The sequence below is a fragment of the Lepus europaeus genome, chromosome 12 (genome assembly GCF_033115175.1).
Source record: "Lepus europaeus isolate LE1 chromosome 12, mLepTim1.pri, whole genome shotgun sequence".
NCBI lineage: Eukaryota > Metazoa > Chordata > Mammalia > Lagomorpha > Leporidae > Lepus > Lepus europaeus.
In genome coordinates this window covers 32812104-32835453 of record NC_084838.1, presented here as the reverse complement: position 1 = coordinate 32835453, position 23350 = coordinate 32812104, and the positions used below count along the sequence as shown (strand labels likewise).

General features: G+C 42.9%; 1 protein-coding gene across 2 annotated transcripts in view; it reads left to right on the top strand.

Annotated features, from left to right (window-relative positions):
* Positions 1–8307: 8307 nt before the first annotated feature.
* The window catches only part of PLPPR1 (phospholipid phosphatase related 1), a 340049-nt gene continuing 325006 nt past the window's right edge, over positions 8308–23350 (top strand). For both annotated transcript variants that reach the window (XM_062207867.1, XM_062207865.1), the window contains exon 1: positions 8308–8389. The gene's annotated coding sequence lies outside the window, so the exon portion shown is untranslated. The remainder of the gene's footprint in view (positions 8390–23350) is intronic.

Here is a 23350-nt window from a genome sequence, read left to right as displayed (position 1 = left end):
AATTTGCTTCACAAAACATGGTAGCTATACATAATAAGAGGCCACAGGTAACTTCAGGTTTTCAGGATGACTTTTGGGTAGGAAACGTGATGAATGATGATTCAGATAATTTTTTTCTATTTATTGAATATCAGTTACTAGACAGACATTTTTGTGTCATTTAGTTCTCATGATTTGCTAACATAAATTGATCTCCATGCTTTGCATAAGAGGAAACTGAGGCCTGTGAATGTGCAGTTACAAACATCTGGCTGAGTCAGGATTCATCTCAAGGTTGACCAGATAACTTCTTTTTACTAGATTATGGATATCGGTAATGGAAATGTTTGAGACAGGGAGGCTGCTGAGTGGTAGAAATTGGGGGAATGAATTTAAAATTCAACATCTTAGCCATTTTTCAGTGTAATTATCATCCATTTTTAGAACTATTTTTATCTTCCCAAACTGAAACTATATCCATAAATACTATCTCCATATTCCAGCTTGCCCACAGCCTCTGCGTTTCTACTTTCTGCCTCTGTGAATTTGACTGCTATGGGTATCTCATAAAAGTGGACCCATACAGCATTTGGACTTTTGTGACTGGCTTTTTGTGCTTAGTCTTTAAGGCTCCTCTATGTTATAGCATGGGTCAGAATTCCTTTCCTTTTGAGGGCTGGATAATATTCCACTGTGTAACATACATTTTACTAATTGGGGACACTTGGATTATTTCTACCTTGAACTTTTGTAAATAATGCTACTCTGAATATAGGTTTACAAGTGTCTGTCCAATTCCCTGCAATCATTTTTGGAGAGTATATACCCAGAAATGAAATTTCTGGATCACAAGGTAATTCTAGGTTTTAATTTTTAAAGAATCCTCATGGTGACAGCACCATTTTACATTGCCACCTGTAGTGCACAAAAGTCCCAGTTTCTACATAGCTTCACTAATGGGTATGAAGTGGTATCTCATAGAGATTTTAATTTGCATTCCCTTAACTAGTGATATTGATTATCTTTTCATGGATTTATTGGCCATTTGTATATCTTGTATGTCTACATTTCTTTGCCCCTTTGTTAATCTGCTTTAGTAGTAGGCATTATTTATATCCTCAGGATCTTAACACCTTCTCAGCTATATGATCTATATAATTTGCAAATATTTTCTTCCATTTTTATCCTTTGATACACAAAAATTTTTAGTTTTTATCTAGTTCACTCGATTTACTTTTTTGGGGGGGCATCACTTACTTATGCTTTGGTGTCATATTAAAATTGTCATTCTGTTTTCTTCTAAGAATTTTATAGTTTTACTGCCTATATTTAGGCTTTTGTTCTACTTTAAGCTGATTTGTGTATATAATCTAAGGTGAAAGTTCAACTTCATTACTTTGCACGTGAGGAAGCACATCTCCCAGCACCATTTGTTGAAAAGACTATCTTTTACCCATTGCATGTTTTGGCACACTTGACAAAAATCATTTTGTCCATATGTGAGAATCTATTTCTGGGAGCTCTATTCTATTTCAGTGGTCTATATGTCTATCTTTATGCCAGTACCGCATTGCTTTGATTAGCTTTGTAGTAAGTTTTGAAATCAGGGAGTGTGAGACCTCCAATTTTGTTCTTGTTTTTCAAAATTGTTTTGGTTACTTGGGGTCTTGTTGTCATTCCATATGAAGTTTAGGATGGATTTTTCTATTTCTGCCAAAGCCTTGTTAGGACTTAGATAGGGATTGCATTGAGTCTACAGAGTCTACTTTGGAGGAGTGCTGTTTTTAGAATTTCTTAAGTTGGCTGAATGTACAAAAATGCTCAGCCAGCAACTCAGTTTGTGTGAGTTCAACTCAGTAGAGATGTTGCTCCTGCACTAGGACCTAAATAAGAATGTATTCTCCTTTATTGTGGTTGAAACTATTTATCTTTAGAGAGGCAATTTTCCTAATGTGCTAGTCATGATTAATACATATTTACCTGTTCTATTTTATCAGACAGGAATATTGTGCTCACAGTTTTTTCACTTTCTTTTAAAATATTCTTCTCATTAAGCTTCTAGGGCTGCATAAGTTGGTTTTAGGCTAAAAATAGTATAACTGCTGTTGCTGCCACTGTTCCATGAGGAAAACACAGCCTATCGCTTTACAACTAGAAAAAGCAAAATTTTCTGAGTGTATTTTTAAGATACTGTGAGATCCTTGCTCACTGACGAATCACCACTCAATTGACAATGAACTAAGGTTTCTGATACCAATACTTCATGTTTTCATTATTTTCCTACAGATAGGACAGAGAGCAAGATTCAAGTTCCTTCTTCCTACTACTTTGCTGATGACAGAGGTAAGGGGCAGAGAATAAAGGATTGAATGTAGGGTTGGCAGATTACAGCTCGCTGGCCAAATCCAACCCACCACTTCTTTTTGTAAACACACACACACACACACACACGGCCTTTCTCATTCTTTTATGCCTTATCTGAGGCTGTAGAGGTGAGCAGTTGTGACAGATATCATACAGCTTACAAAGTCTAAAGTCCATCCCAACTGGTTCTTTACAGCAAAAGTTTGTTGACACCTGGATTAGACTTCAAAAAGTGATGATTAATTAGTTCAGACCTCTCATCTTAAAGATAACAAGAATGAAGACACTGATGTCAAATGTAAGCTATTGGCAGTAAAAAGTTCCATACTGGCAGCATGGGACAGACTGAACAAGAAAGATAGATGGACTTTTGCAGACCTTATCGCCTGAATTAGGGCAGCACCTGCAGACAGGAAATGCAAATAGCAGAACACCTACAACATAAAGTCAAATGGAGGTCAAACGATGTTTCTCACAATTCCCGATGAAGTGTTCATGAAGTGATAACAAGGATGGTAGCAGGAGGTGGGAGATCACTGGTACATGTGGGAGTCCCACTTGTGGAGACACAGAGAACCGAGGTGGGGGGTGGGGGGATTCCAGTTACACATATGAGTGAATCCTGGAGGCTGGGTCATATTAGGTATTATTAACCCAGAATATAAATCATGGAATATGGAGAAACACAGAAATCAGAACATGTAAAACAACACAGAGGGGCCGGCGCTGCAGTGCAGTGGGTAAAAGCCCTGGCCTGTGGCACTGACATCCCATGTGGGCCCCAATTCGAGTCCTGGCTCCTCCACTTCTGATCCAGCTGCTTGCTGATTTGCCTAGGAAGGCAGTGGAGGATGGCCTAGGTCCTTGGGCTCCTGCAGCCACATGGGAGACCCAGAGGAGGCTCTTGGCTCCTGGCTTTAGATCAGATCAGATCTGGCCATTGCAGTCATGGGGAGTGAACCATTGGGTGGAAGACCTCTCTCTCAACCTCTTTCTGTAACTCTGTCTTTGAAATGAATACAATAAATCTTAAAAAAAAAAATAGCAACAGTCCGGCACTGCAGCTCCCTAGGCTAATCCTCCATCTGCGGCGCCGGTACCCCAGGTTCTAGTCCTGGTTGGGGTGCCAGATTGTATCCCGGTTGCTCCTCTTCCAGCCCAGCTCTCTGCTGTGGCCTGGGAAGGCAGTGGAGGATGGCCCAGGTCCTTGGGCCCTGCACCCGCATGGGAGATCAGGAGGAAGCACCTGGCTCCTGGCTTCAGATTGGCGCAGCGCGCCAGCTGTAGCAGCCATTTGGGGGGTGAACCAAAGGAAGGAAGACCTTTCTCTCTCTCTCTCTCTCTCTCTCACTGTCTAACTCTGCCTGTCCAAAAAAAAAAAGCAACAAGCATTAGGTTCAAGGTGGGTGAGATGAGTCCGTAAATAAGACAATTAATCTTGAAATATATACCAATCAGGACTCAACAAGAAATACATGGTTCCCTAAAATGAAGACAGTCTGAGGAGAGCACCAGGATTGGTCTATGTGATCTATAACATGTGGCAGAAGTGATGGATGGCTTGTTACTTTGAAGATTATGCTATAAAAGACTGTCGCTCTGTCTTGGGGTCTCTCTCTCTTGGAGATCACTTAACAAACTCTTTTACTGGATGTGTGAATGAATGAAAAGGAAAAGGTAAATATGATACCAATCACCTGGTCTACTTTGTTCTTTCTCTGGTTCTATATTGTTGTGATTTGAACTGTCACCCTTCAAAGTTTGGCCTTCCCTCATCTCCACCCACTCCCCATCTCTCAAATGCCCAATCATGATACTAGAACCAACTTCTTCCTGGTACTTTTCATTCACAACAGTAACAGTAGAAATGCTGGGGTGGTCCTTTCACTTGTTGGATTATTTATTTTGATGACAATAAGTTCTAAAATGAATCAACTATTTCATCCTACTTAGAGGGAAAGTTTAATAAATTAGAACCATTATTCTGGTGGATTAGGTTGGCCAGCATGAAGCTTTCCTTTGTACAATAAGACACTTTGAGCCAAAACTCATTCACTTTCCAAACCAGAGAAATTAGAATGGGCTTGATTTGTATGTTTCCAAGGGAATAAAAACTATCTGCAGAAGCCTGCTTTGGCTTTCAGATCTCAACTTCCAGTTTTAAATAATCACAGAAAAAGCTTATCACACACACACACACACACACACAATGTCCATTGACTTCTTCAACTGTAAGTGGTGCCATAAAGTCATTCTTGCCTATGTATTTATTCATTTACTCTTTAAATATCTCCTGAACATACACCACTTACTTTTACAAGACACCAAGAACAATAAAACAAAAAGAAAAGAAATCACTGCCCTTGAAGGACTTATAACCACCTAAGTCAGGTAAAACTGGCATAGAAAATATCATGATGTGTTAAGAATTACAAGAGTACATGCAAAGGATTATTGGAATAGTTATCCAATAGTTTTGATAGTCACTGCAACATTTTGATTCTGAGAATAACAAATCAATAGATAGCCCTTACAATTGTGTTTACTAGGCCAGGAAAGATGAAGATAGCTATGGATATAGATGTAGATATACAGATATATGAAATTTTACAAGAATAAAAAATTATATATTTATTTTTCTCATTAGGATAGTATTTGAAAACTGCCCAAATTAAAGGTAAGCCACAATTCAAATGGAAATTATGTGTTCATATTTATTTTAAAAATAAAGAATATATGCACACATACTAGAGATTTGTTAAAGTATCTCACCAATATATCACTTAATGAAATCATTTTCTTTTAATTTGCTTAGAATCAAGACATATCTATAGCACGTACAACTCTGGAGAGTTTAATGTTCAATGCTTTAATTTATTATTTGCTTTTATTCTAGGATTTAGTTTGCATTGATACTAAGCTTGAACAGCTAGTTTTGTTTAAAATTTAATAGCTAGTTCTCTTTAAAATACATAATTTTGAACAAAGCCAGGCAACAATGCTATTATTTTGCTGATGTGGGAGGTGAATACACTAGATACTTGTTTTCTTGGTTGCTGGAGGGAAGTGCAAAGTTTTGGGCTTATCCTTTATCTATGTGGAAAGGCTGAGTGTTAAATGTAAAATCTGAATTTAAGGAGCATTGAAAATACCTGCTGCCATTGAAATTCTTCATTTTAATTTCTCTCCAAACCATCTGCAGATGTGTGCATGTTAATTGGCTTTGGGCACTCTGTTGCTTAGGAGGAGTAACACATTTGGTAGCTAAAATTAGAAGGCAGACAAAAAGTGGGGGGAGTGAAAATACAAAGCTTGGTGTGCCAATGTAGGTGGGATGTTACAGCAAGAAATCCTACCAGGCAGGAGGGTTCCTTAATCACTGTGAGATGTGAGTGGCAAAAAGTGCTGGAGGCATATTGCTCAAAGACAATGCTCTCTCACACTTCCGTCTAGAGTTCAGTGTGGAAGGGGAGAGCTGGAGCTAGTCTCCATTTCACACCGCCTCATGCTTTTCATTACATGGAGTTGAATACATCAATGATCAGGGTGATGGGTGAGGGGGCAGTGGAGGAAGCCAGAAGGAAAATTGGAAGGCGTTTTGCTTTCATCTGTTTTACTTGTTTAAGCTTAGGAAAGAAGATCTTCTCACTCCTCAACCTTTTTAAAATAAACATCACAAACATGAGAATGTTAATAACCAAAATGATAATAGCTCTAAGTCGTGCAGCACGTGCTGTATGCCAGGCACCATGTTAATGTGTTACACACCATCTTTTCATGTAGAATCTGCTGTGCTTTTCTCACTCCCCCACAACAGGAAAATTCTCTTCCAAAGCTGCTCACTCACTGTCTTTGGTAGCAGAAGCACCATAAAGAAATTCCACTTTATTTGCAATTCTGACCTTATAGTCTCCCTCACCTTCGGTATTGTTGGAGGTATTTTCTGCATTGAGATGGTGAACAGAGCCTGTCCTTGAGGGAGTGATATTCCTCTCTGCTGTACCCAAGGCCAAATTTAGGTAAAGGAGAGTGTGCTTTTGGACAGGCCATCCTGGACACTCAGCATGGCAGAAGGAAGAACCTTATTTCCATCTCCCACTAATAGGGCTGCAAAGCTAAGACCTGTACCTGCCCTAACTCTAGCTTTCTGTTTCAGGCCTCACCCAATTTTTGGACTCACCACCTTGTGCTTTTTATAAAAAAAAAGCAAAGAGAGGCTGTGACTCCACTCCTTGCAATGAGCTTCGAGCTAAGGAACCTGCCTCTCCACCCAAGGTGTTTTCCCTTTTAAAAAGAACTTTCCCTTCCCTCTTTCCTTCCTCCAAGTCGTTTCTCTTAAACTTTGCTTTTGTTGGTGGTATTCAGACGTGCTGTTTTCCCTCCTCCGGGTGTGCTGTATGATTTGATCTAATTGTCCTGCTGTTGGAGTGTCACTCTGCATTATTATTGGGAAGATGAATGGGACACGGGTCAGAGTTCAGCAAGAAGGCATCTGCTCCTTTCCACTACAGAGTGGAAGTGCTCAGAGGTGATCTTTAATGAACGCTTGGGAAAGATCTGCACAGAGCAGGCTGTCCTGGCTCTCTCCAAAGCTGGGGTGGCCAAAAGGCCGTCCTTTCCTGGAAGGACGGGAAAGGAGTAGTTAGGAGGTGGGGAGATCTTCGCAGGGAGTTCCCTGCTTGGATGTTGTTTCTTCTCTAGGAGAGAAAATGGGGAAAAGAGAAGGCGGTTATACAGGGAGGAGGCTGCAAATGGGAGCTCTTGAAATGGGCCCCAACCATTTGCCTGTTTTGCTCATAGAACAATCTCACCAAGGAAGTTTCCACTCCGCTGGCAAAGGCTCTCCACGGCCTCAGGGCCTCAGGTTACTGTGCCACTGGCTATGGCAGGCTCAAGTTCTCTTACTGGACTCCCTTCCAGTTGACGGTTCTTCCACTCTACCAAGTAGCCAGAAGCCCCACTTACCAAGACCTAGAATTGTTTTGGTATTGGAGGCAAAGGGGGAGGGGGGGAGAAACAAAGGATCCATTGTTCTTTTTTTTTTCTTCAATAGGGCCATTGTCTCCTGCAGTTAACCCCTTCTCCAAAGGAAGCTGAGGATGGGGGCCTTGGAGCCTCACCTTCCTTCCATTCCCGCTTAGTTCTTTGCTGAGGGTTACTGCGTGCCTTTCCCAACCCGCCACTCATTCAACCTGCTTTAGGACTCCAGAGGATGCTGCCTTTTTCTGCTTTTCACACAGTGGAAGTTGGCAGAGAAGAAAGACGCACACATCGTGCAACTCAATTCAGGAACGACCTGAAGCCGGTGCTTCCTCTCGGAGCTGTGGGGAGACACGTGCCGGTGGCTGGCAGGACCCCGGTGCAAACACTAAAACTACCCCGGGGCGAGGAGAGCCGGGCATGGCTGAGGGCTCGTGCAGAAGCGGCAGCCAAGGATGGATGGGATCCCGCCACCCGCTTCCCGCTCCTCGCGCGCCACGGAGTCCCAGTGCAGAGCGCACCTTGGCCGCGGGTGTCCCCGCTGCCTTCGGGGAACCCCGCGGAGCCTCGGCTGCTGGGGTGGGCGCAGTCCTGCTCGCCTGTCCCCACAGCTAGCTGTCTCCGCTCTGCTTAGGCTCCCGAGCCAGCGCTCAGGGTCCTTCTCTGGGCATGCGCAGCCCGGCGCCCTCCCCGCCTCTCCGCCCCCACCGCGCGTCCCCTCCCAGCCAGCCTCTGCTCCGTTCCTTTCATTAAACAAACAGGAGATCCTGAAACCTGGACCCTGTGCGGGCGGCAGCGCCGGGAGGAGGAGGCTGTGCGCGGGATGGGCACCGAGGGGGATCTGTGATCCCGCGCACCCCCGCCCCGCGCTCGCGCGCACACACGCACACTCGCACTACACACACTCGTACACGCCCGCGCCGCGCGCCCGCCGGCTCGCTCGCCCACGCAGGCGGAATGCAGCAGCGCGGGGCAAGCGTGCCTCCAGCCGCCGCCTGAATGCTCCTGGCTGGCCGGAGCCGGACGGCCCAGTAGGGCGCACGGGAGGACGCCCCCGCCGCGGGAGGTGAGTGCGGCGCCAGCTGCAGCGGCCGCCGGGAGGCCGGGGCTGAGCTGGGGCAGCGAGGGGCAGGGTCTCGGCCGGACGCAGCGATGCAGGTGACCCACGCCTGGTTTGCGGGTATTAAGGTGCGGAGGAAGGCGGCGCCAGGGCTGTGCAGGGGAAGAGGCGATGCCTGGGAGGGTCGCCGCCTGCCAGGTGTCAGATTGACCCAGCAGAAAGCTCCCCCTGCTCTGCTCGTAAACTTTCCTCTCCTGTCATTTGGGAAGCGTGGAGACAAAGGGGGCGTGGAGGCTCCCTCCGTCCGGTCCCACCCTCCTGACTGCATTCCTGGCTGCGACGCTCGCTGGTGTGCGCGTGGGTGGGCGTGCGGGCCGGGGCGTCCTGCGGGTAGCTGAAGCCAAGTCCGCCCACCCGGGCGAGGATTGGGATTTCTAACCCCCAGCTGTAAGCATTGCCATTGATTTTTCCCTCGGCGCGGGCACCTGTCAGCCTCGCTTTCCACCGCGCTGAGCCCTGGGCGCTTGGTAGTGGTGGTCGGGTTGGCACCTGGAGGATTGGGGGATAGCCCTCGGCTTTCTGATTCAGCGCCAGTGCCAGAGGCGCCGGGGTGAGGCTCGGGTCAGTGCAGGGATGAATGATGAGTTACTGAAAGGCTTGCCATAATCACCTCCCAGAAACCCTGGGCGCCGGGATCTCTCGTCCCTAGGGAAGGTGCTGTCTTCACGCACACAGCTTGGCAGCGCTGGGAGCTGCACAGTGGCTGCTGTGGCAGCGGTGTCAGGGGAGGCTGGGGCTTTATTCTTGCCCCGGGGTTTTATGACACACACGTGTGGAATATGTGGAGGATTCTGGGTTATTATTATTCTTTATGGAGATATTATTTTTCTTGTTAACCTCTTTGGTGGGAAAGAGTATTATTATTAATTATTATTATTATTTTGCCACCTGCAGCTTGGTATCTAGGTCCCAAGTACCTTGCTGCCCAAAGGGAGAAGGTCCTAAGAAAAGGACTCCCTAAATTGCCAGCCCCACTGGGGTGGGGTCTCAGAGTGCAGAGCCTGCCAGCAGCTGGGTTGAAAGCCTGAAATGCAACGGCTCTTAGAAACAGCCAAGACAGGGTTGGCACAGGAGGAGCCCACGACTGGGACAAAGGGGAGTGGAACAGGGATAGCCAATAGTCACTTAGGAGACTGAGTGGCCAGAGGCCCATGAAGGCAGGAAGAGGTGGAGGGCGAGGTGGGGGCTGCGCAGCCTTCGCGGCATTCCTGTGCCCCTTCTGCTTCTGTGGTTGGCAGCTCCTGTCCACAGGGGGCAACTCTAGTTGCAGACGTCTGGAAGGTCACACGAGGAGCGTAAAAACTTGATTTCTGGGCTAACCTCTGCATAATCACAAATTCGTTCTTTAGGTCTAGAAAGTGCCATGATGAAAGTTTCTCCATCTCTGTTTGCTTGTTCCTGGAAGGTGGAATGGGCAGAGAGGCTCTTTTTTGGCTCCTCTGTATCTTAGAGCCTTGAATTTGTAAGAGAAGCATGCGAGGGATCTGGAAGCCCAACTGAGGCTGACAGAGAGACCCTGGAAACTCAGATCCAGTTCTTGTGACTACTGTCAGCAGAGGTCACGGAGCCATCTCTGCTGCTCTTTGGAATGGAGACCTTTTCAATTTTTAACAGTTTGTGTGACTCCTTTGAAGTGGGAGAAAGCCTGACACACAGGAATTACTTGAGAAATTCCCCATATAAGGGAGACTTGGGCTTATAAATCGGCATAGCCAAAGGTAAAGACATTCTTGGGGAAGAAAAGAGGGCAATTGAGAAAGTGGTGCACAGTATTCAAACATCTTGACTTTTGTAATTTTTAAAAAAGGGCATTCAGTAAGATAGAAATCTGAGAGTGTTTTTTATTTTTCAAATAACCAGTGAAGTAAAGGCCTTTCCAGAAATATTTTTAAGTTGAAATTGGCATAGAGGGGTTTTAAAAATAATTGTAAGCATGTGTCCTTTTTTTCATGGTGAACATTTTCATTTTCTTTGCAAATCTTGGAAAGAAAAGATTGGTGTCTTTTTTTTTTTTTTTTGCTTTCTACTGAACTCTTTATTTGCTTTATTATGATAGGATTCCTTCTCTTCCCTCATCTGCAAGATGATCTGCAAGATCATTTTGATGATATTCAGATTCTATTCACATGCACTTATTGCTCAAACTGTATTTCCCACTGAAGGCCATATAAAAGTGTATAACATTGTTCTGGCCAGCACAGATTGTGCAATCTAGTCACATCTAGGACAGCTCTGTACTCTACTGTGAGCTGTTAACATGTATGCTATATTGCAATCTCTCCTCCATCCAGAAAACATGCATTGTCTAGAGGGACAAAAACACATAAGGAAGTAAAAAAAATAGTTCTAAGCTTCAAAAGGGTGATACAGGTATTTAACTATATATGCTGCAATCTGATTAACTGTTAGAATTTTAGAGTACACCAGTGCCAATAGGACAGACATGTAAGTGGTTTTTTTCTTCCCTTGGGGGATTTAAGCAGATGATCATGGAGATATTTTTGAAAAGCGAATAGTCTTTAGCAGGTGGGAAAGGATAGAAAGGACATTCCAGGCGGGGGAAATGTGTGAACACTTGATAAATTAGGCTAACATTAAGTCATCTCATGTGGTTAGAACTATACAAGGATGAGCAGCACGTGGGCAATGCTGACCAACACCTAATGCTGTAGAGCGAGGGACCTCATTGAGATGTGCCCAGTATGCTATGGAAACACAAAGGGAGAGTGTCCACCTAAAGAAAGTAAGAAAATCAAGAAGATATTTGGGGGGGGGGGGGTTGATGTGAGCTGAGTCTTGAAAAAGGACAAGGAGAAGAAAAGGGATTTCCAGGCAAGAAAAAAAAATGTGGGCACTGGAAGTAGTTCTATATAGCTGCAGCAAGAGCAGTCGGGTTCCTAGCTCCTTGGAGTGGCACCACATCAGGCCAGAGAAATAAACGGAAATCAAGAGTGGATGGAACCAGCCCGAGCAAAGAGTTTCGATGTTATACAAATATCTAGGAGCATTGGGAGAGTGGGAAAGTTTCAGATATGGTCAGATTTGAATTAGAAAGTGATGACAGTGACCGCAGTGTGGAGGAGGAATTGGAGGTGGTGAGACTGGAGGCAGGGAGCCTATTGTGGACAATAGAATGTGGTGTGAAATTGTGAGGGTGGTGGCAGTAGAGCTGCACTGGAGGGAGAGTTATGTATCTGGGAAACAAGTCCGAAAAGTGAAGCCTGCTAGTCTAAGAAGGGCCTCTTGCTGTGTGCTCCTGCACCCCTCTCCACTTCTCCAGCAGTCTCTTGTATAGCTGTCTTTTTAGAACTGTGAAGACCAGGCACCCACAGCTGCATCTTCAGCACTCAGCACTGGCCTGGTTCAGAGTAGAGGCTCAATAAGTACTCGCTGAATAAATGATTAAGTAAATGAATGAGAAATCTAGTCATGAAAAAATAATTCCTGCATTAGTATACCAGAAGCCAACTCATGACTTCCATTTCTCCAAGTTGATCAATTTTTAGGAGGACAGTAATGAAATGTTCCAGGGAAACTACAGTCCCAAACAAGAACACATTTTCTTAGTCACCCCTATGAAGAAGAGTGGTCCTCTGAAGTGCCACTGGGAAACAGCCTTGTGACAGCGTATTTTTAAAATTAATTAGAAAGAGAGAGCGCAAGAGATTGAGAAAGAGAGATCGAGATTTCCCATCCATTGTTTTACTCTTCAACTGAAACCTGGCACCCAGAATGCAGTCTGGATCTCTAATGTGGGTGGCTGGAGTTTGGGGCATCACCTGCTGTCTCTCAGGAAGCTGGAATGGAGAGTGGAGCCAGGACACAGACCCAGGCACTCCAACATGGGCTGCTGTGTTGCAATCAGTAGCTTAACCCCTGCCCCAAATACCTGCCCCTGTACCTTTTAATGCTTAAAAATTTATATTCACTGCATCTTGGAAACTAGAGAACTTAATACAATTCCTGGTACATAGTAGGTTGGTGTAAATGTGAATCCTTTTTCTTTTTTGCTTTTTTGGAATTTCCTGGCTTCATATACTTTGTGAAACTTTGGAAATAATCTTGTACTGGGAGTCTATAAGCAACAGAGTATCATTTAATTAACTCAAAATATTTTGACATCCCACAAAGGCCAGACCACCCATGTACCATGTACTAGTCATTAACTAGGTTCCCTACTGAACCAAGCCTAAATGTGTATATTGAGTTTCAATCTGAAAATCCCGTAAGAACTGTCAGAATGGAGAATTTCCCCTAGAGAATTTGTTTTCAGATTGACTATAGAACATGAAGGCAAAGAATCAAAGATGGTACTTTGGGTTTGACTGTTGATAGCTGGATTAATGGTGATGGAAGAATGAGGAGAGGGAATGGACCAAGGAGGAAAAACACATGAAGCTATTGGGCAGAAGTTAATTTTGAGGTGAAGCTGGAACATCCAGATCTGAGTATACATAAATTTCACAGTAAATATCAATCCTTGTTTTTATTGAAGAAGAGGATAGAAAGAGCGGGAGACCACGGAGCCAAACACAAAATCTCAGCATTTAGCAAAATTTAAGGATTAAGGAGAGAAACAAGCAGTAGAGAGCATAGGAAGGAATTGCTCAGGACACATGGGAAAGAAATGGCCCGAAAGCAAACGCTCCGGGGAATCATATGAAAGGGTGGTCAGATTGCATAGGGGCAATCCAGACCTTGTCAGACCTGGTGTGAGTTCCTGTGTATGGAATCTTGCTTCACCCCACACACCTAGGATGCCTCTCCCCACTTTATGCCTGAGGCAGCTGACACGAAGTGGTTCCAACTGCAGGTCCATAGTTATATACCAGTAAGTGTAAGGGTTAGGTCTCAAAGCCAATTTTGCAATCCTATGAACTGTCTCCCTTCATCAAATAAGTAAATTACTAGGATGATTTTAAGTGACTAGAGATTGAAAAGACTGAAGTTAGGAAAGTGAGGAAAGACAATGAAAAGGACTTCTCCTGCAAACATTAGGAAATAAAGTTTAGTACAACAGTGTGCTTCAAAGCTGTATTGCAGAGTTGAGTGGGGAATGAGAGGATAAGAAGAAACAGGCCATGTGTACCTGTCAGTCTTTGGCAGAGTGGCAAGGGAGCGAGTTACAGGACCATAAAGAGAAGCCAAGTGAGCTGTGAGAAAGTTTTTATCAGGGGGTAGCAGATGGGAAGAGCTAGTGTCCCTGGAGAATAAAAAGCATGAGAAATGAGCGCAGGAGAGGAGAGGTAGGGAGGAGGAGGATGCTGCTTGAGAGCTTGGAAAGCTGGATTGAGAACGGATAGGGGGATGCTTTTCTCTCCTGCAACTAAATGATGGAGGGGCTTATTGGAGCCCAAAGACTTCCGCTCTAGTGTCTTGGGAACTAAAGGATCTTCTGAGTGCTCTACTCTGTTGGCGACACTTGGGCAGGCCAAGAAGTCTTGCTTGTTTATGTAGCGCAGTGACTGAGAGCATGACTTTAGAGTTAAGATGCTGCCTGAATTGGTTCTGAATCAATTCAGCATTCTTTAATTCTGGCTCTGCCACTTCTCATCCCTGTTACTTTGGGCACAGGGTTTATTTCTATGTGTTTGAAATTACTCCTGATGTTAATAATAACAGATGATACTACTAGAACCCATTGCATAGGATTATGAGCATTGCACAAGTTAACAGCTTGCAAAGCTTGGCATAGAGTAAGTATTCAATAAGTGGTAGGTATTACACATGATTGTAGTGGTGTGAAAACCATAAAGCTTTGATTTTATGCTCAGGACTCTAGAGATGGTGTTGCTTTTGCATTTGCATATTTTTTTTTCTGGTTGGTTATAAATAATTGACTCTGATCCTGTCTTCCCAAGTGCAGGGACTAAATCATTAGACACAATATTACAGCTCTGCTGTCATCTGCTGGTGGAGTAGATATGTGTTGAGAATGTCAGCCAATAACATTTGTCTTGTTGCCTCCTTCTCACACCTGTCTGGGGAGGCTGAAAGTTTGCTTGCCTTTAGGCTGATTCTTACATTCTTCAGGCTCATAGGCATCGCACAACAGGGACTTAGCTGTTGAGCAAATTGTTTTAGGATAAATGACTACATGTATGAATTACAGCACCTCTTTGGTACTGAGACAGATAAACTCAACCTCATATGTGAGGTTTAGAACACTATTTAGGAAATTAAATGTGTCCTTATTTCTGGAAAAGTTTGTGGTGTGTTTTAAAGCAGGATTCCAGTGCATGTGGATGGCCCACCATCTCGCTAATTGGTAGCAGGGCTTGGACTGGAAACCAGGTCTGACATATAACCAGTGCTCTTTGCATTACATGCTGTCAAATACTTTTATTGCTGCATCATAATCAAAGGCTACTTTTCATTTTTTGGTCTAATCCATCCCATTTATGTTTCAGCGGTAGTCAACTTACAGTTCCTCCAATGAGATAGTGCATTTTTAACTTCAGATCTTTGGTAGTGCTGTTTGTTCTTTTTGGAATTCCTTTCTTGGCTCCTCTTGCCAGACTCCTTGAATCCTTTAGGTCACAGAAACTTCCTCAGAAGGTTGTCCTGACCACGTAACACTAAGGTTGGCTTCTTTTCTTTCCCAGTGGTCTCCAAATTTGTATTTTCAGCACCTGTTATAGGGCCTGGCACATAAAAAGTGTTCAAAAAACATTTTGGAGTGAATGAAAGATGAAAAAGAGGAGAAAAGTATTCTGTCCATCAACTTAGCTAGTTTTGATTGATGGTACTGCTGGCCCATTTTGAAGATTTGACATCAGGAGGTAGAATGAGTGACTTTGGCTATTTCTGCCTATTTCCCTCCCTCCCCCAAAACAAAAGAAAAAGTGGGAGAAGGCTCATAGCTGGAAATAAGGAAAACAGACAAAGGAAGGGAATTTTGAGTGGTTACCTCTACGTATTATGAAAGGTGGGCTATAGAAGAGGCTTCACAAGTATCTCCTTAATTACACAACACACTGGAGAATGGATGTTCATATCCTCACTTGACAGCTGAGAAAACCACGTCTCAGCAAGGTGAGTTAGCTACCCCAAACTCTCACAGCTAGAGTTGGATTCAAACCTGGTTCTGAGTCCAAAACCTATACTCCTGCCACTTGAGGCTTCTGGTTTGCAAAGCCTTGGAGTTTCAGATCACCCCATAAATTTATTGCTACTCCTGAAATCTTGGGTGGTGCACTTCAGAGGCTTGTCAGTGCTAACTGGATGGGAAGCCATCAGTCAACTCTGCATCCTGCTGTTATTTCCTCCTTGGAGGGTACATTCATCTTTCCCCCTTCATCAGTTACATCAGAAAGAAGAGATACATACACATAGGATATAAATACCTTTCTTTGTGTGAATGTCATAAATTTTTACATGACATGAAAGCATATATTTTATCTTGCCTCCATTATGTTACAAAGGGCTTTTTCTTTGGGTATTATGGCTTCAAGTGTTCTAGAAATGCTCGCAGACACCGACTGAGGGAAAGGTGATCATATTTACTGAAGCAAATCTTTCACAATGAGGGGTAATGTGTTTGGATGACTGACTGTCAAGGGTTTCTGGGTGTCCTTTTTATTGAGTCTCTGTTGAGTAGCATGGAGCAGTGACCCCTCCCTCCACCAACATTTGAATTCAATGAAATACATAATCAAGTGGGATCAGATACAATTAACAAGAATATTATCTGGTTGAGAGGGCTGCTGTTCAGCTCCCTGCTCTACACGCCAAGCATGCTTTTTTATCATTCGCATCTTCCAGCCTTTGCTAGCTATCGCTTCCAGGCAAACCTACATACTCAAATGCTCTAGTAATCAGCTTGCCACCTTCTGTCCCTGGCTTATGGAACTAGGGGGAAAAACAAGGAAGACCTCTCCTGTCACAGTTGTATTACCAGAAAAAACATTATCTTTCTGTATGTTATTTTTTTTTTTCTACAGTATAAAAGCAAGGCAGGATCTCTAGCTTTGAAAAAATCTTATGGGTGTTTTACAGGGGTTGACATGTAGCATGTCACAAGCAGTTTTTGATCGGACTAATTTGGAGCAATTACAGCATCTTGACAATTGAAAAATAAATCAAACCAATTATATATGCATTACAATGATATACAAAATGCAGATATAATGAAGTGCTTGGTATAGAAAATAAATGTCACTCACATTTCTGCCCCAAACTTTTTACCACAAAAACCTCCGGTGAATTTTATGGTGTATGTTCGTTCAATATTTTTAGCCCATTAACATTTAAATTTTATTTTTTAAAGGTAGGTTTATACTTTACCTATTATTTTATTATTTACTTTTAGCTACAGTTTTAGGGAGAAGTCATTTCTTTTGATTAGTAAACATTTGGTTAAGTACTACTATTTTTTTTTTGACAGGCAGAGTGGACAGTGAGAGAGAGAGACAGAGAGAAAGGTCTTCCTTGCCATTGGTTCACCCTCCAATGGCCGCCACGGCCGGCACACTGCAGCCGGCGCACCGCGCTGATCCGAAGGCAGGAGCCAGGTGCTTCTCTTGGTCTCCCATGGGGTGCAGGGCCCAAGCATTTGGGCCATCCTCCACTGCACTCCCGGGCCACAACAGAGAGCTGGCCTGGAAGAGGGGCAACCGGGACAGAATCCGGCGCCCCGACCAGGACTAGAACCTGGTGTGCCGGCGCCGCAAGGCGGAGGATTAGCCTATTGAGCCACGGCGCCGGCCTAAGTACTACTATTGTATGAGAAGAAAGAGTGCTGCTTTCTATCTTATAGAGCTCAGCTGACATATCTCAGGTCCTTTGCCATCTGTCCTTGTGTATATTGTGTAGACATAGCCAGTGAACAAATATTTCTGAATCTCGTCTAAGAAGCCACCTACTGCACCATGTGCTTTTAAGTGTTCATATCCTAACAAGAGATAAAATAATGAAGGAATTTATTTTGAACTTAAGGCAAATGACTGTATTTTCTCCCCAGTTCACAGAATGACTGGTAGGAGCAGTCTATTCAATTGTTTTCTTTTCCAGATGAGAAAGCTCAGATCCATCGATGTTAGGTGACTTTTCCTAGGTCCACAACTGGTGATTGAGATGCTGGGATGAGAGGCAACGTTCCAGCCTCTCAAGCCAGTATTGGCTCCATCATACCTGACTATACTCCAGGAAGAGGGAAGCAGGGAGCTTACCACACATATTAGCTTGAGCAATGAATTCCTGGAAAACCAAAAATCATGCTTTATGTAAATGTTGTTAGTGATTGCCTCCCCAACTTCCCACATCCACCTGCCTATCTAAACTTACCCATGCTGCATCTTCTCCTCCATGAACTGATATCATCATGTTAGAATAAGACTTTAAAATTAGACAATAATCAGTTGTAATGTTGAGATGAGATGGACCTGTGTTTCCCAGGGGTGTTTGTTTACAAATCCACTGATGTTTGTTTTTTTGTTTAACTTCTTGCCATCTTGAACCTTTAGGAATGAATTCCAAAACAGTGCATCTTACCTGCCAGCTTTAATCAAATCATGAACTCTTTTATTAACTGGTGGTTTTTGACCATGATAGGAACAAAAGTAAAATTCCGATTATTTTTAAAAAAATTTATTAATTTAAGGAGAACAGATTTTATGCATTCCTTCCCTGCTCATGTGGTACATTAAGAACATGGACTGTGGAATTAGATGTAGCTGGGTTCTAGCCCCAGCTCTGCTAATCACTAACTTTGTGATGTAGGCCAATCGCTTGACTTTTCTAAGCCTCAGCTGTCTCATTTGTGAGATGAGAAAGTGAAAATACTCCTCTTCCCACACAAATTTTGTATGGAATAAATAAATTACTTGCTTTAACATAGCTCAGAGGATACAGTAAGAACTAAATGAATTATAGCCACTATTATCTTTCATTATTATGATATATATATATGACATGCAGCTGATATAGCACCCAGAACTACTAAGATGTTAAGCTTTAAATACTGGGTTATCATATTTTCTTCCAAAACACCTTAACTTTTTTTTTCTTTTAAGACAATTAAGACTTAAAGCAAGAGACTGACAATTTGACCCATTATGCTGCTAGCCTCCAAACTTCACCAGATCACTGTCAGAATCTCATCTTTGGCTACTATTGGCCTATGAATCACAGAATTTAGAAACATAGTAAAAGGTGGGGAAAGACAGGATTTGTGTGGTTTGTTGTGCTCTGTCTGGTCTGGGGTGCAAGTTCCAAAGGTAGCTCTGTGGAGTACTATGGGGTCATGAAAAAACTGTAGACCACCCAGAAACCCTGGGCCTGGAGTCTCTGCTGGGGAAGCTGCATAAGGTAAGAGTCTGGTTACTTGAAATATATAAGCTCAGATCTCCACCACTTGATTTCTTAGAGGGCATTCATCTTTGGATGTTTTATAATTATCTCATTTTGAGCAGGAGTTTTCACTGGTATGTCAACTGTATAGAGGAAGTTTACCAGACCAATTGAAGGGAAATGTGAAATTCTTGGAAAGTTGAACCATGTTAAAAGATAACATGGCAAAAAAAAAAAAAAAAAAAAAAAAAAAGGCCGGTGCCATGGCTTAACAGGCTAATCCTCCACCTTGCGGCGCCAGCACACTGGGTTCTAGTCCCGGTTGGGGTGCCGGATTCTATCCCGGTTGCCCCTCTTCCAGGCCAGCTCTCTGCTATGGCCCAGGAAGGCAGTGGAGGATGGTCCAAGTGCTTGGGCCCTGCACCCGCATGGGAGTCCAGGAGAAGCACCTGGCTCCTGCCTTCAGATCAGCACGATGCACCAGCCGCAGCGGCCATTGGAGGGTGAACCAACGGCAAAAAGGAAGACCTTTCTCTCTGTCTCTCTCTCTCACTATCCACTCTGCCTGTCAAAAAAAAAAAAAAAAAAAAAAAAGATAACATGGCAACCGACACTCTTGAAAAGGTCTCAGCCTTTAATGGTATCATCAGGAAAAGCAAGTCTGAAGGCAAATAGTAAAAAACTAAATTCTATGCCTCTAGAGGGGAAAAAAAAAAAGAGAGAATTTATAGAAGAAGAATTGAAGGAAGAGAAACTCAATCATTCAGAACCAAGCAAATGCAAATGGATCTCCTGACATTGCAAGAAGCCTTAAATCAGTAGAATACATAAGAATTTTGTCAGCATGTTGGTAGATTTTTCCAAATAGGACATCTGGGGGAGAGAATTGTGCTTAAGGTTTTTAACCAAAGGATGAAACTTCATCCAGGAGGGGATCTTTCTCTTCCCTCACCTTTGCTGTAAGCCTCTACTTCTATAATTTGTCCTTGAATTTAAGATTCTTTGTTGTGGACCAGAGGGACAAGTTCATGAGAACAGGACCTCTTTTTCCTTTCATTCCTTCAGAAAGCACATAAGGATCATCTCAAGAATACTTTCTGTCTCACCATTTTTCTGGCTTATTGCATCCTTCTGGAGCAAATACGGTATCTATCAACTAGGAGTTTTTATCTTGTGGGTGCTTGATTTCCCCTCTTACCCTGAAAATAATAGTAGATTGCCTTTATGACAGATTCAGCTTTTAAATAAACCTGCTGTTGAACTTGAAAAACTATAGCAAGAAACTTGAAATTTTTTCTTAATCCTCAAAATTACTCTGAGTTATTTCTAAGTTTAGGAAACTACTATTACTTAAATGATTATGCTTCTAACCAGAAGGAAATTTAATAGAATTATAATTTCCTAGATGCTATGGTTTGGGTAGGTTTGATGTGTGTGTCCCTCAGGGATTTATGTGTTGGAGGCTTGGTTTCAGTGTAGCAGTAAGAAGTGGTGGACTTTAAGAGGTGGAGCCTATGGGGAGTCCTTGAGTCACTGGAGGGATGCCTTTGGAAGGGATGATGGGATCCCAACCTCTCTGCTTCCAGTTTTGTGATGTGATCTGGTCCTTTCACATGTGATCCTGCCCCTGCCATCCACCCTGAGGTGATGTAGCCAAGGGGATAGCCCTCACCAGGGGCTGTGCCATGCTGGTGGATTTTCACCATCCCAAACTGAGCTAAATATGCCTCTTTTCTTGATAATGTTAGCCTGCTAACATATTTCATTACAGTAATAAAAATTGGTCTAATACATTGGATAATATTTTATAAGTGAAGGTGATTTAAATATTTTTAAAATATGAGTTAAAGATAGTAATGGCTCGGCTGGCGCCGCTGCTCACTAGGCTAATCCTCTGCCTGTGGCGCCGGCACACTGGGTTCTAGTCCCGGTTGGGGCACTGGATTCTGTCCTGGTTGCTCCTCTTCTAGTCCAGCTCTCTCCTCTGTGGCCCATGAAGGCAGTGGAGGATGGCCCAGGTCCTTGGGCCCTGCACCTGCATGGGAGACCAGGAGGAAGCACCTGGCTCCTGGCTTTGGATAGGCGCAGTGCACCGGCTGCAACACGCTGGCCGTAGTGGCCACTTGGGGGGTGAACCAATGGAAAGAGGAAGACCTTTCTCTCTCTCTCTCACTCTCTCTCTCTCTCTCACTGTGTAACTCTGCCTCCCCCCCCCCAAAAAAAAAAAGAAATAAAAGAGGTAGTAATGGTTCTATTATTATGGGAGAGAAGAAGCAAACTTCACTTTATCAGTTGCCCTGTATGGACTTTGCTCAGCATAGTTTCTCCTCTGGTGTTTCTTCAAGGACTGAAGTTCTTTTTCTCCAGAGCTCCGTTTCCCTTGCTTTTGTCTTTGTCTATTCTCTTGTGCATTTTAGACAGCTCTTGCTGTTGATTCCTAATGCATGACTCCCACACCCTCCCCAGCAAGCTCTACAGCTCATATCTGCTCCTTTGACAAAGAACACAGGGATCATTTGGAAATGATGTAATGTGGTGGAAAGAGTGAGATTTCAGTCAAAAGCACTGAGTTTAAGCCTTGAATATGTCACCTACTCACTATGTGACCTAAGAATCTTCTTACTTATCTGAGATTTAATTGCTTTATTTATAAAGTGAAGACAAGGGTAACCCAAAAAGAGAGTTTAGAGATAATGTATTGGAAAGTAAATCCTAATATTTTACAAAAGTACTCATTATTACTAATTCAACACCATTATTTATAGAAGATGATGAGAGATGAAGTAATACTTTCAACAATGTGAGGATCAAATTTTTAATGTTCATTTCTCAATTGAAAACCAGAGCATGTAATGTGATTCAGATGGAAATGCACGTGCTGGTTGATGATCTAAATCACCCTAGAATCAGATATATTTCTCTGTGATAGGACAAGAAAGTGTTCTATGGGAAACAGTACACATGCTTGGCATTCATATGGGGAATTACTTTACCTAATTTGCCTAAAATTACTTACCTAAGGCCATGAAGTTTTATGCTTACTGTGTTTCATTTTGAATATTTACCTAATTTGCCTAAAATTACTTACCTAAGGCCATGAAGTTTTATGCTTACTGTGTTTCATTTTGAATATGAAAAGTATCTGAGATTTCCCACAGGAGTTGATAGTGTCCTCAGCTTTAATTTTAAAACTGTAGGTAGGTGAATGGGGAAGCTGTGTGCAAAAGAGGAGAAGGGAGCCAGGGTCTGAGCTGGTCCAGAAGCAATCAGCTATTTCACAGGAATCTAAAATAGAAACACAAAGGCCTTCTCGGTCATGGCTGTTATTGGAAAGCATTAAATTCAGTGTAAAAGGAAAGGCTCCATGCTCTCTACTTTTGGAGGGTTCGAGCAACCCAAACCATTTTGACCGAAATTAGTGGGAAAATTAAACTGGCTGAATAGTCTAGACAGAGTCAGAACAGGCTGATTGAGATCCTCATATTTAGACAATAGTTGAAATGATACCTTTGTATTGTTTGGCTTGTTAGACATATTTAAGTATGTAGTAAACATTTGTTTAATTAGTGAATAAATGGAACTGTAATGAATAAGTGAACAGAAATGAAAGAGAAGTGAGCTAAAAAGGCAATAAATGAATGGAGTGACTCTGAACATTCTGCAAGTTGGAAGCTAGATGCCCAATTGGCAATAGTTAAGAAGAGAGTAAGCCAAAAATGCATTGTATTAGATATTCCACATGATTCTTCTATTCTAAAGAAGCATGTTTTAGCAAGGCAGGGTCAGATAAGATGCTGCTCCCAAAGCTCTGCAATCCGTAAGTCATGATGCCACCTGATGCTTGAAGAATTTACGGTGTCCTTGTACTGCCCCTTGGACATAGGACAGAAAAATGAGAAGAGCGGGATTTTGGAGCCCAATAGATGGTTTTCAGTTCTGATTTCCTAGTTTCGGTGTGGGTAAGATGTTTAGCCTCCGTGGCCTTCTGTTTCCTTGTCTAAAAGCGGGCTCCTAAAACTTACCTCTATAATTGTTGCAAGGAGTATCTGAACTGTCTGTAAATCTCCTGACACATTGTTTATTCTCAATAAATGTCAGCTGATTTCTCCTTTCCTTATCTTAGATTGTAAAAATGTAATAACCTTCAGATACAGACATGTTGAAAACCAACAAGAAGTCACAGCTTCTTCCAACATTGTAGAAATCCACATTAATCAGCCAATATTGGTTTACTCCTCTAAAATCTAACACATATGTTTTAAGCTTGTACATACTGTAAATGCACTTTTTGAGGGCCTGTTAAACATGAGCTTTACCTGGTCAGTGGGTCTGTGTGTACTTTCTCCTGGTGGACCCCAGCCTAGTCCATGGAAGAAGCTCAATAAGTCACACATTATATACATGTATCAAAACATCAACCTGTACCCTATAAGTACGTACAGTGATGTATCAATTAAAATATATAAAATTCTGTTGACTGAATGAATCACCTCCTCTTTCATCCCATTTGTTGTGCTCAGCCGCCATTCGAGCCACTTTATTTCTTCTTCTTTTTCTGTGCCTTGAGAACTATGTCAGGAGAAATGTGCCAGAGGAACAGGTCCATAAATAGATCAT